This window comes from Protopterus annectens, chromosome 3.part0 (assembly GCF_019279795.1).
Source record: "Protopterus annectens isolate FY-2018-M chromosome 3.part0, PAN1.0, whole genome shotgun sequence".
NCBI classification, from domain to species: domain Eukaryota; kingdom Metazoa; phylum Chordata; order Ceratodontiformes; family Protopteridae; genus Protopterus; species Protopterus annectens.
In genome coordinates, this window is record NC_056731.1 from 477,231,113 (window position 1) to 477,245,061 (window position 13,949).

The 13,949-nt window shown below is 40.7% G+C and overlaps 1 protein-coding gene across 2 annotated transcripts in view; it reads right to left on the bottom strand.

Annotated features, from left to right (window-relative positions):
• HIVEP1 (HIVEP zinc finger 1) overlaps positions 1-4,709 on the bottom strand; it is a 1,195,522-nt gene extending 1,190,813 nt beyond the window's left edge. The window contains exon 1 of one of the 2 annotated variants that reach the window (XM_044064901.1): positions 4,442-4,709. The gene's annotated coding sequence lies outside the window, so the exon portion shown is untranslated. The other variant, XM_044064900.1, reaches the window with a different exon arrangement.
• Between the last annotated feature and the right edge of the window lie 9,240 nt (positions 4,710-13,949).

Below are 13,949 nucleotides of genomic sequence, written 5' to 3' on the forward strand. Positions count from 1 at the left end.
CTGTGTCAAAGCAGACGGTTTCCAAATGCTTGTCTAAGGCTACAACCTCTTGTTACACTCACCATAACAAATATATTCCAGACAGGGTCAAGACCCACTCTACCAAGGCTTTGGATTCATCGATGGCTTTTTGGAAAGGGTTGGATTCTAGAAATATTTTAGAAGCTGTTACTTGGTTTTCTATATATACGTTTACAAAGCACTATAAGATTGATTCCTTCTCTAAGTCAAGATCAAGCTTTGCTAGGACAATTTCCCAGGGGTTTCTGGACTCTTTTCCTTCCACCTCCCAAATTTAGTTAGATATGGTAATCTACCCACAATGCTAAAGCTACTGCGGCAGTGATCAATATGATGAATATAGTACAGTTGTGTAAGCTGAACTTACCATAAAAGTAGAAGTTAAAATGATCATTGCTGCAGTAGACACTCCCTCCCTCCATCCTCCTTGTTTTTTTCATGTGTTTTTCTATTCCAGGGAGTGGACATTTACTTTTTTGTTTCTCCTAGCATAATTCTTTCCAAGTCTAAGCCTCCCTCTATGCTGTCAGGAAATCTCTGAAGGGTCTTCATACCCAAATCTTTCAGTTAGCTCAGCTCGACCTGTTTGGCAGTTTGGGTGTGTGGAAGGTGCCCTGAAACGTTGGAAAATGGCAGACTGTTGTATCCTTGGCAGGATATAACCCATATAGCTAAAGCTACTGCTGTGGTGATCAGTTGAACAGCTAGTCCTATGGTAAGTTCAACTTACATAACTGTACTTTCAGAATACCCAAACTTTTTCATGGCTATGCAGTCTTGTTTTGATGAGCATGAGTGCATGCTTGCACCAAATGCTTGCTTAGGGCTGCCACCATCACGAGACAAAAATTGGGCAAAAGCTACACCCTACGATCTGCCCCTAGTGCCACAAATCTTGATAAGTAAATGTGTAAGAAACTTCTCTGTGTGAAAGATTTTCAGTCCATACATTTCTAGTTAATTATTGTATATTAATCAGATCAGGCACAAGTAGTAGGAGTAGCGAACTTAAACTCGTCTTAAGTCAAAACAAAAATATAATAGAAAATATATAATTGTACAGCATTACTAAGTATTCAAAAGTAATCCAAGCAAGGCAGGCAGTCTGTTTCCAGTTGAAAATCCTTTAAGTACACAGACAAGCGATCCAAGTAAAACAAAAATAGAGTAATAATTTCCTCACAAGCTTTCTAAATACACACACACACATTTTATATATATATATATATATATATATATATATATATATATATATATACACACACACACACACACATAAATATATATATATATATATATATATATATATATATATATATATACACACACACACACACACACACACACACATAAATACTTTTTATCAGGCACAGTAGTGGTTTATCGTACTGTAACACAAAGTGTTACTGGTACACATGTTAAATTCACATCCATTTCCCCCATCAGTGTGACATTCGAGCTGGTCCTGCCCTACTTAGCAGCTGTCATAATAATATATAACCCTTATGTACTTTAAATAAAATTTATAATTATGTGGTGCCTCTTATTTAACCATATTATTACGTAGATTATTAAGTCTGTGATTTTATCCAAGACAACATACTACATGGCTGGATCAACCTTAGTTCATTTGGCAATCAAAAAATATATATAAATATATACATATACATTTTGCAAGTAAAAATCAATTTCTATTTTCATAACCTATTGTTGACAAAGATCACTTTCGTCCTTCTAGACTTCTTCAGGTCTGTGTACAAGAACCCTAAAAACAATCTATAAAAATATATATAATTGCATAATTAGTTAGTATTGTTACTACACATCATTTTGAATAAAGTGGAAAAAATAATCAGAAAAGAATAAAAATAAGAAAAAATGTATGTATGTATGATGATGGAAACAAAATATACACTTAAATTTCAACTGATTTAAAATGGTATTTAAAAACAATTTGTAGATTAAAATCAAATAAAATACAATTAGTCGTGTAAACAATGTGGCAATTTTCTAAGTTCCAGTGCACTTTTAATTGAACAGTAGTAGTTTAGTCCAGGCTTCCTAAAAGAGTTCAGCTTCAATTGCCACATGAGCCAGCTGTCACACTGATGGGGGAAGGGATGTGAATTTAACATGTGTACCAATAACACTTTGTTTTACAGCACAATAAACCACTCCCATGCGTGATAAAAAGTACATATACATATACACACATATATATATATATACACACACACACACACACACACACACACACACACACACACACACACACATGGAAAGCTTGTGAGGAAATTATTACTCTATTTTTGTTTTACTTGGATTGCTTGTCTGTGTACATTAAATAAAGGATTTTCAAATGGAAACAGACTGCCTGCCTTGCTTGGATTACTTTTGAATACTTAGTAATGCTGTAAATTATATATTTTCTATTATTATTTTTTTGTTTTGTTTTGACTTAAGAAGTTCGCTACTTCTACTACTGTTGTCTGATCTGATTAATATACAGTGATTAACTAGAAATATATGGACTGAAAATCTTCCACACAGAGAAGTTTCTTACACTGTTTTGTTTTTGGGCCCACTACACTTTAGTGGGTTGTTTTGAGACTTAGGGGATACCACGGAGACTACTTGTTTTTTGATAAGTAAATGTGTCCTTCACTGTGTTACTGACTTTCATGCCCCAGTGAATGAAGTGTATAAACATTCTAAGCAAGTTAAAAGTTATTTTCATTTGATATATTTGCTGAAACTATTACACCAGAAAATCATTCAAAGGAGTTGATGGCATGAAAAATTATAAATACTTGGTTGTTTTCTATAATGTGCACCTTAAGTTTTCTTTAATCCATTTTGTTGATATCCACCATAAGAAACAGTATGCATACTTTTTACAGAAAACAAGTACAGCAAAAGAATGGACCAACTGTTTTGCTGTACTAAATTATAGCTCATTTTTAGGTCTGTATACTTTATTGAGATGAGACATGAAGATGACTAAAACTGTGATTTCACATTTCCAACATGGGGCCAGTAAAAAACAAAACATTTTAACTAGGAAATCCATTTAACAATATGCAGCTTGGGAAACTGCACTCCAGAAAGGGTTAGGAACTCAGAGAGACTTAGAAACTGATTACCAAACAGGTAGCATCGCTTAAGAAACAGTACATATCAAATACAAATTAAAAAAAACAGAGATTTACTGCAGGTGTCAGAAGATTATCATGCACAGTACAATTTAAATCGGTACTGTCTAACGGCATTTACGTCTCAAGGTTACAAAGCATATACAATAACTACTCAAGTCTAACATTTACTGCAGATGCGTGAAAACAGTACTGTTTTCATAGAAATACACCCCCTTAGCTTTCACCCAATCAGGGATACTTAAACATTAGTACTACTAGCTTGAGACATTGACAGAATAAGATATCGTGAATTAATATACATGTTCTGACATAAAAGAAGTTTAAAACTCTTAATTGTTGTCATTATTTTTCCCAAGTATAATTCAGCACATTTCTCCAAAAAATCACCAGTTTTAGGAAGAATTAATAGGAAGAAAGCTAAATATCGAGTCCAAATCAGGGACAGTTGAGAGGTATGCCGCCCCAACCCCCACCACCTCACAAAAAGGAAAAAGGGTTAAGTATGAATGAACATAGAGGGAGGAGTCTGGGATTACCCTCGAAAGAAAGCCACATGAAATGTGAACCACGTTACCAACACTAAATACAATCGCACATTTCCAGTTACTGCAAAGGACAACTGTGAAAATTACTTTAAATGTATTTCAGAAAGATCCCCACCACCACCACCATACCAAGACACACGATTGTGTTAAACACAAAGCAAAATGTAAACAAACTGCCCACAAGGCTGATGAAATGCTGTTTTCATATATCTTAATTTGTAAAACCCTTAACTCGACTTCAGACACCTATACACACTGCACGAGAACACCACCACAGCCAAAAGGAAATCCTAAAAACTGACAGCTGAATGTAGTATAAGAAAGCACTGTCCGGCTAGGCCTGCGAGAACAGTAACAACGTCCAGTTAAAACCTATCACCTGTCTGCTCTTCCCATACTCTAAATAAGATATTCGAGTGATGGTTACAACTATTAACATTTTTATTGCATTTATTTGCCTATTACCTTGTTTCTTGGACTGTACTGAAGAAATTGGATAGTATGACGTCAATCTCTCGCCCCGCCTACTGGTGGCAACAGACTAAAAAAGAAGTTCCTGATTTAACTCAAACACGGAAATATCCAAAGTCTTTACCACGTTGTTATTCTTAGTAATATAGGCAGAAGAACAAACTGGGCAGTATTCTTATATTCCACCTTTCTGACCTGGGAGTCGGACGGTCACATCACCCTCCCCCAAGAAGCTTCATTTGCACATACCTATGAATGATGAATATTCTGGAGGTTCTATGTTGATAAATCACGTTATGCCGGATTTTCCTTTTTCAATAACACCTAATTTGGTAGGTGTACCTTGGTAGCGAAAAAATATTTGTAATTGGTATATTTTACTTTAGTAAAGATCAGAGGAGGTGCACTCTCAACTGCGGTATCAACATGAGGAGAATCAAAACAATCTTTAGTAATGCACGTCACCACTGCATCCCTTCCATTTTCTGCCTCACCGGTGGGAGTTGTGTTTCAGAAAAATTTCATTGGCTTACGACATTCTTTGTGAATGAGAAAGGACGGTGAGGAATTCCCAGCACCACTGCCGCGCATATATTAAGGTGACTGCAACTGGCTCAGCGCTTTTTGGATTGTTTGACAGAAGAATGTGGCTTGATTAAGTGTTCAGATGAAGCTGCTGGAGCAGTTAAGGCATCTAACGTGATTTTAACCATCTTTCTGAAATTAATTCATTAAGATTTGTTTTAAGTGTCTCTAGCTTGTATATATTTTTCATTTAAATTCAAGACCGCAAGAGCATGCACCATCCTTACGGGTTACAAATAATCTCAATTCCTACCTCCAGAATTAAGGACAAATCCAGAAATAATCAGGAACACTTCTTAAAATGGTAGTACAATTAACCTGAGACAGTGACAGAATAAGATAATGTAAATTAATGTGCATTTTCGTAAGTAGAAGACGTGTATACTTTAATTGTAATTATTTCTCAAGTGCCATCCATCACTATGCTCCCAAATTTATTATCAACTTTCAGAGGGATTAGGAGCAACAGATCTACATTTTGAGCCAAAATCAGGAAGATTTCAGAGATACGTACGGATGTAACATGCACATGTAAACACGCGCCCATATTTTTATTTATTTGGAGTTGCACCAATCCAGTGGAAGTTTACCACCTGTCCCTTCACAAATTAACTACAGAAGTTTGTCACGCACTAGCCGGCCTTAGGCATAGGCCAACTAGGCGACCGCCTAGGGCGCCGCTGTAGCAGGGGCGCTTTTCCAGTATTTATTTAGTGTAGGTAGACCAAGATGGGGGCAGCTGGGTGGTGTGGGGGGCGCAGTAGAATCCTTTTGCCTAGGGCACCAGCTGACCTAAGGTCGCTGTGACGCACAGTACAATTAAACGATATGTACCTAATGGCACTGTCATCCCAAGGTTGTAAAGGGTACAACAGATAATTAATCACGTGTAACTTTGGGTAGTGGTATTATTAAATAAAAAATTTAAAAGTAAATGGCAAATATCCTTTTATTTATAGGGTTATAGGTAAGTACTAGGCCAGCTGCCCTTATGGGCCATTTTAAGCCTAACCAATATCCCCTTTTTCTGCCATTGGGCTAGAGATTGGTCTTACCTGTCCCATAATACATAATTATACATTACCCCAATGAGAAGAACTGGAATCATTCTAAGGACATGCATCTGGAGCGCACTGAAAATGGGCTCTGTCCCACTCAGACTTTCACAGTAAACAAATGTTAAATAAATTAATATAAAATAAATAATACCATAGACAATTTTGGAGATTCCCACACTTGAGATAAAACATTTAGGAGCTGCATGCCCATTTTTACTACAAGGGGCAGTCCCTGGGGTGAAGCTTAAATATGGACAGGGATGAACTTTGTTTAATGCGGATGGGTAGTCTGTTCCAGAGCAGCAGTATCCTGTGCAAGATTTACTTGTCCTTCCCTACTGATCTTTTGATGTTGCAGAAGAGGTTTAGATCTCTAGACCAAGTATTTCTGATGCCATTTAATTTGCTGATATACAGTAAATCCATCAGTATTTGATTGGAAGATGCATTGTATGCCAGGCACATCACCTCTTAGCAGGGAGTATAGTGAGAGGGCTTTGAGTCAGTCCATTTAGGACATGGTTAGCCTTGTATACTTTCAGTAAGGTATCTCAATTGTTGGATGCATCTAGAGAGATACAAACCGAAGGGGGCATTACATTCAGTGAATGGCCTAATGAGGGCTGAGTACAAGAGGACAACGACATCCCTAGATCTAGATACAATCCCTTTGTTTATAAGCTTTGCAGTATAGAAGGACTTTCTTACAACACATGCTGGTCAAAAGTTAGGTCACTGTCCACATAGGTTCTTAAATCCCAAACAACTGGGTCAACTCAGGGTTGTACTGTCAATGTGGTGGTACCTTTGTGTGGTAAATGTCTTCCCAAAAGATACAATAATGCAATTTTTGACATTTCGTTTCATTCCATGATTTTGGTATCAGTTATTTATTTGGGACAAACATTCCTGCAGGATGGCTAACTCATTTGGGGTTTCAATGGCTGCTCCTAGCTTGTAGTCACTTGCAAACATAGTCAGCCATAGCCCTTTGATATTGTCTTTTACTTCAGAAAAGTAGATGCCAAACAGGAGGGATCCCAGCACAGAAACCTGGGGAACTCCACGGGTGACCAGTCTCTTTGTGGAGGTAACTTCCTCTGTTTTGATTGCATGAGTCCTATTTGTGAGCCAGTTGGCAATCCACTGGATGACAGAGGGGTTTATTCCTCGTTTATTTAGCTTTACTACTATGTCTGAGTGGGGAATTGTATCAAAAGCTTTTGCCAGTTCAAGGTATATGGTGTGTACCATTTTGTCTTCATCCATTGTTTTGGAGACCATTTCAAAAAAATCCACCAGTTTGAGTAAGCATGACCTGCCCTTGACAAATCCAAATTGAGATGGGTCCAGTATCTGGGGGTTCCCTATGTCATCGTTGATTAGGTCTATGATAAGCCTTTCCATGCCTTTGCATATGAAACCAATCAGACTTATGGATCTGTAATTGCCATCATCTGTGGAAGGTCCTTCCTTATGCATGAGAATGACTGTAGCTATTATCCATTCACTTGGTACAACACATGTATGCAGGCTGAGCCTGAATAGTGTTGTTAGGGGTGTGGCTAGATCGTGCTTCATGCTATTTAAGATGCATTCAGTAATCTAGCCTTTGACCATCATGTGTCTACAGTGGAGAGGAAATCATTCTATGTTGCGCAACCTATAAACAAAGGTATGGCATCTAAGTCCAAGGAACTCATTGTTCCACTGTATTTCACATTCATCAGACCTATCATTGAGTACAGTGTCCCCTTTGGTATATACCAGGCATATCCAACAATTTGAATGTCCACGGTGGCTCCTCACTAAAAGAATACAGGGCTTAAATAAAATGTCCTATGCAGACCACCTCAAAGTCCTATCACTATATTCTGTCTCCTACAGACGTTTGAGGGGAGATCTATGCTGACATACAGGGCATTGTCAGACCCCACTCTAATGTACCTCCTGCAAAGCCACAAAACAAACTGCACCAGAATTACCCATTCTAAAGACTTAAACCTTGCCTGTGATATAAATAGGACCTGCTGGACAGAGAGGTATGTATCCCAGAGACTACCCCATGTGTAAGCTGTAGTAGCTGAGTCATAGCATTTATAAGTGTTTGCTGTACCTGTTTCTGCCTGTTTTGTGAAAAAAAAGAAAAAAATATATCTCTTGTTTTTCCTGCTTTACTAGTTTAGTCCAGTTTCAGAGTTGCTGATTCCTGGGCTTTGGTTGTAGTTCCTGTGTACTGTTTCCTTGCCTTATTTGGGGGAAGGGAAGCTACCTTGCTTTCCTGCTTTACTAGTTTAGTCCAGTTTCAGAGTTGCTGATTCCTGGGCTTTGGTTGTAGTTCCTGTGTACTGTTTCCTTGCCTTATTTGGGGAAGGGAAGCTACCTTGCTTACCAGTGGGAGTGGGAAGCATTGAGCTGCCTTTTGTCCAGTTTTGTGAGGTTTCAGCCAGTAACTAGTAGTTTATTGGTCGTTTTGGGCCAGTTTCTAGCTTTTCCAGCCCCTGGTATAAAAGCAGCTAAGCGTTAAGCTGATTTAGCGATTTAGCGGAGCTGCCACTGTTGCACACTAGGGCAGTGCCGGTTAAGCAGGTTTAAACTATTCGGGCTACCTAAAGTCCACTCTTCAAATTTTCCCTTAAAACTACCTTCCTCGAACTATACTACTGATCAAATCAGCGTATCCTATAACTAAAAGATCAACTCTACTTGACTCCAAGTAGACTATTCTCTATCTATTAAACCTAGCACTTGCTCCTACAGTACTTATTACCTTGATACGGCACTCTTGTCATAGATAGTACCCCAAAAGGCAACCCCCATTTCTCGGTCACCCACGTCCCCGGAATCTTTTTTAAAGTTTTCGTCTGCCCTTCTAGCATGTCGAGGATCAGTTGCTAGTGTCCTCTCCTGCTCAGCTGGTGAACCTGGGAATATTGAGGCAATGTTTCAATTGCCTCATGTACACTGAACAACCCTTTCCTCCTCCCACAAAACACAAATACATGCGAGAGATGCAACTATACGGCCAAACTGGAGGCTGAGCTCTCTCAACATAGGACTGGCAAGACCAGTCAGGAGGAGAAGGTTACCACACACACTATAGACCCAGTCTCACATAGTACCATTACAACCTCAAATCATACACATAAACACACAAAGACATACTCGGAGGCTCTGATCAAAAATCTACCAAAACAGCAGAGGCCACCAAAGCAGACACCCAAACAACCACCACCTCAGAACACAACAACCGCAACACATAGACCTCACAGTCAGAGTGTCAAACAGTCACAGCCCTTAAGGCCAAACACAATGCCAGACACACTAGTCATTGGTGACTCCATAGTCAGACACACTGATGTCCCGCTCACCAGACTGAGTAAGGAGAAGGTCACAGTAAGCTGCCTGTCGGGCGCTAGAATCCGCCACATAACGCAAGCACTCAGGTCTCTCAACAGCAGGTACAAATATGACTCAGTCATTGTCCACGCTGGTGTAAACGACCTGAGACGTACCTCCTTGGACTACATGAAAAGAGACATTGAGGAGCTCTCTGATTATGTAGCCCAGGCAGGTATGACCCTGACCTTGAGCAGTATCCTACCTTCACCAAGAATGATGCCACAATACAGAGATAAGATGATCAGCTTTAACAATTGGCTTAAACACTGGTGTCATTCAAAGGGGATCCAGTATCTGTCTACCTGGGATGACATGCTGGACAAGCCACGCTGCTCAAGGGACGGCTTGCACCTGTCACCCTGGGATTCAGGATATTGGCAAAGGCTCTTGCCACCCCATAGTGCCTTTTTAGGCAAGGCTCAAATTCTAAACCTACCACCCTAGAACACAAAAAGGAAAAAACTAAGGGTAATGCTGCTCAATGCCAGAAGTCTAAATCTCAAAATGCACGCACTCGAGGCCCTTCTCAGTATGGAGAACATCGATGTCTGTGCTGTGACAAACCTGGTTCAAGGCTCCTGAGAGCACCCCAGCTATCAGGTTTTACCTCATATCATGCGTTCGGCCCCAAAATCCGGACAATACCAAGAAAGGAGGGGTATCCATATTCATCAAGGACACCCACACCTCAAGACTGGTGGCAACGACGATGCAACGGAGACCATCCAGGTGCAATTAACCATAGGCAAGACTGCTCTGCAAATTGTAGCATGTTACAGGCCACCCTCACAAACTCAGGAAACTCACATGGCCTTCCTGAAAACACTAGAGAGGATAAATGTATCACCAAACACCATCATACTAGGTGACTTCAATTACCCTAATATAGACTGGGAACACTACTCAAGCCCAAACACCCTAGCCCAAAAGTTCCTGGAATTCATAAACTCAAATGCCATGGAACAACTAGTCACCATCCCCACAAGAGGAGATAACATACTTGATCTCATCATCACGAACATGGGAGCACAATGTTCAACACCGGAAGTATACCCCTCACTGGTGAGATCAGATCACAAACTAATCTCGCTGGAGGTCCTCATCCCACCCCCACCTGAAATAAAAAGACCACAGTAAAGAACTTCTCAAAAGCCGACTTCACACTTCTAAAGACTAGTGTGGTCTCCTTTCAGGCCCCGAGCGTGGAAAACAATACTCAAGCCGCTGAATCACTTACAAACGCCTTCTACCAGCACCTGCAGGACTGCATGGATAAGGCAATCCCAAGCAAAACAAAGACTCTTTGTACCAAAGGCAAGCGTCCAGTCTGGTGGACCCCAGCCATAAACATACTCTACAACAAAAGGAGGAAGCTACTACAAGATAGAGCAAAATCCTTAAAAGGTAAGACACCCTTGATCACTATAAGTAAAAACTAAGAGCTCTCATAAAATCATCCAAAGCAAATTTCGAGAGAAAAATAGCTAAAGACTCAAAAGACAATCATAAGGCCTTCTTTAGCTATGTTAGAAACCTAGGAGGAAACTCCCAGATATGCTCAGAACTAGTTCAAAATGATGTGAAGATTACTGATCCTACAGACATTGCCAACATACTGGCTGACAGGTTCAGTGCAAACTTCTCCCCTCCCCAAAAGGAGAGATATCTATACCAAATGAGTGCAGCCCCCCAAACATCTACAGCGCCCGAGTGAGAACTGCTCTCTCCAAAGCAAAATGCACAGCATCCATGGGACCCGATGGTGTCCCCGGCTGTGTGCTCCATGAACTCAATGAGGAATTAAACCCACAGCTAGGACAGCTGTTTAATCAAAGTCTTACCTCTGGATACGTGCCCAGGAGTGGCGCACTGCAACTGTGGTCCCACTTCACAAAGGCGGTGCCTCCACAGACCCTGGAAATTACCGGCCCATTAGCTTGACAAGCCTTATCTGCAAAGCCATGGAGAGGATCATAATGGACCTCATAAATAAAGACATAGGGAATTTGCAGACTTTGGATCCAACCCAGTTTGGCTTTGTCAAAGGCAGATCATGCCTTTTAAACTTGGTTGACTTTTGAAACAGTCACCAAAGCCATTGATGAGGAAAGGCAGTCCATACAGCCTACCTCAATCTGGCTAAGGCCTTGATACAATACCCCACTCGGGTATCATTGAAAAACTCATCAGCTTAAATGTTAACCCATACATCACAAGATGGGTTGCAAACTGGCTGAGTGACAGAACCCACAGGGTCAGAGTTGCTGGCGCCATGTCAGACTCAAAGCCTGTCACAAGTGGTGTCCCACAGGGCTCAGTCCTGGGCCCACTCTTGTTTGGCATCTACTTTTCCAGTACAAGCAAACACAGGAGGGTTATGGCTGACAAAGTTTGCAGATGACTGCAAACTGGGCCATAGTAGAAAACACATCTGACACAGATATCCTTCAGAAGGGTCTCACAGAAGCGGATAACTGGTGCCAGAGCCACGGCCTAAAGTTAAATGCCAAAAATGCATAGTCATACCCTTTGGGAAAAACAAGGTTACCCCTAGCTACCAAATAGGTGGCAATCCACTGAGCACAGAAGAAGTTATCAGGGACCTGGGGACCCAGGTTGATAGTAGTCTGTCATTCGACACCCATGTAGCTAAAGTAGTTAGGAAGTCCTTCTACATTGCCCACCTTATCATGAAGGGATTCTCATCTAGATCAAGGGAGGTCATAGTCTCCCTTTACTCATCACTCATCAGACCAATGATTGAGTACAATGCCCCATTCGAATGTATCTGACCCGACACTTGCAGCAGCTGGAGAGGCCACAAAAGTTCCTCACCAAAAGGATAAAGGGTCTCAAAATCTGTCCTATGCTGCCCGACTGAAAGAACTCCAGCTCTATTCAGTCACCGCTTGCTCAGAGGTGACCTTTGCCTAACATACAAGGCCATGTCAAACCCAGATTTGATGAATATGCTTCACCTCAAAAATCTAGATCCATCAGAGCCACAAGGCGGGAGACTTAAACCTCGACACGGCTATTAATAGGACGTGCTGGAGAGATAGATTCATCACCCAAAGACTCCCTATGCTGTGGAACAAAATCCCGGTACATGTGAGGCAGAGCACCTCGCTGGCCTTGTTCAAGAGAAATCTTGACCAATGGATGGGAGATCGCAGATATACCCCAGGAATTACCTCAGTGTCACTGCTCGACAGAGGCACAGCAAAATAATGGGTATAGTTCCCCATACTAAAGGGGTGGCGTAAGCCACAAAACAATGGGCTAGGCTTATAAATGCCCTCGGGCAGATAGCCTAGTATGAACCTATGAACCTATGAACCTATCTATGGAACAGGCGCCCCATCCATGTGAAGCAGAGTTCCTCCCTAACTCAATTCAAGTGCAACTTGGACTATTGGATGGGAAACTGGAAATTCATCCCTGGTTTGGCACCTATGTCTCTAAAGGACACAGGTAACTTGTAAATGGTTAGTCTCCCAGGCTCATGCTTACACTTATCAAGGGTATCAGAACTTGTTAGAGATTTCGGATGCATGGCAAGGCTTAAAAAGGCCCTTGTGGTCATTAGCCTAGTAAACATTTATGAACCTACAGTGGATATAAAAAGTTTACACATCCCTGTTAAAATGCCATGCTTTTGTGATATATAAAAATGAGACCACAATAAATCATTTCAAAACTTTTCTCACCTTTAATGTGATCTATAATCTGTATAATTCAATCGAAAAAAAAAAAACAAATCTGTTAGGGGAAAAATATAAAAAAATAAAAAACATACAATACGCTGGTTGCATAAGTGTTCATGCCCTTAAACTAATACTTTGTTGTGTGTGCACATCCTTAGACTAATACTTTGTTGAAGCACCTTTTGATTTAATTACAGCATTCAGTCTTCTTGGATAGGAGTCTATCAGCATGGCACATCTTGACTTGGCAGTATTTGCCCAGTCTTCCTTCCAGAAGGACTCCAAATCAGTCAGATTGTGAGGGCATCTCTTGTGCATAGCCATTTTCAGGTCACCCCTCAGATTTTCTATTGGGTTTAGGTCTGGCCTCTGGCTGGGCCATTCCAAAACTTTAATTTTCTTCTGGTAAAGCCATTCTTTTGTTGATATGGATGTATGCTTGGGGTCATTGTTGTGTTGGAAGGTGAAATTCCTCTTCATCTTCAGCTTTCTAGCAGATGCCTGAAGGTTTTGGGCCAAAAGTGACGGGTATTTGGAATTGTTCATAATTCCCTCCACCTTGACTAAAGCCCCAGTTCTAACTGAAGAAAAGCAACCCCAAAGCATGATACTGCCACCCCAGTTCTTCACCATGGGGATGGTGTTCTTTTAGTGATGCAAAGTGTTGTTTTTGCACCAAATGTACCTTTTGGAATTGTTGTCAAAAAGTTCAACCTTAGTGTCATCAGACCATAATACATTTTCCCACATGCTTTTGGGAGACTTGATGCATTGTTTTGCAAATTTTAGCCAGGCCTGGATGTTTTTCTGTGTAAGAAAAGGCTTCCGGCTTGCAACCCTACCCATAGTCCAGACATATGGAGAATGCGGGAGATTGTTGTCACATGTAGTACGCAACCAGTATTTGCCAGAAATTCCTGCAGCTCCTTCAGTGTTGCTCTAGGTCTCTTGGCAGCCTCCTTGACCTGTTTTCATCTTGTCTTTTCAACAGTTTTGGAGGGACAT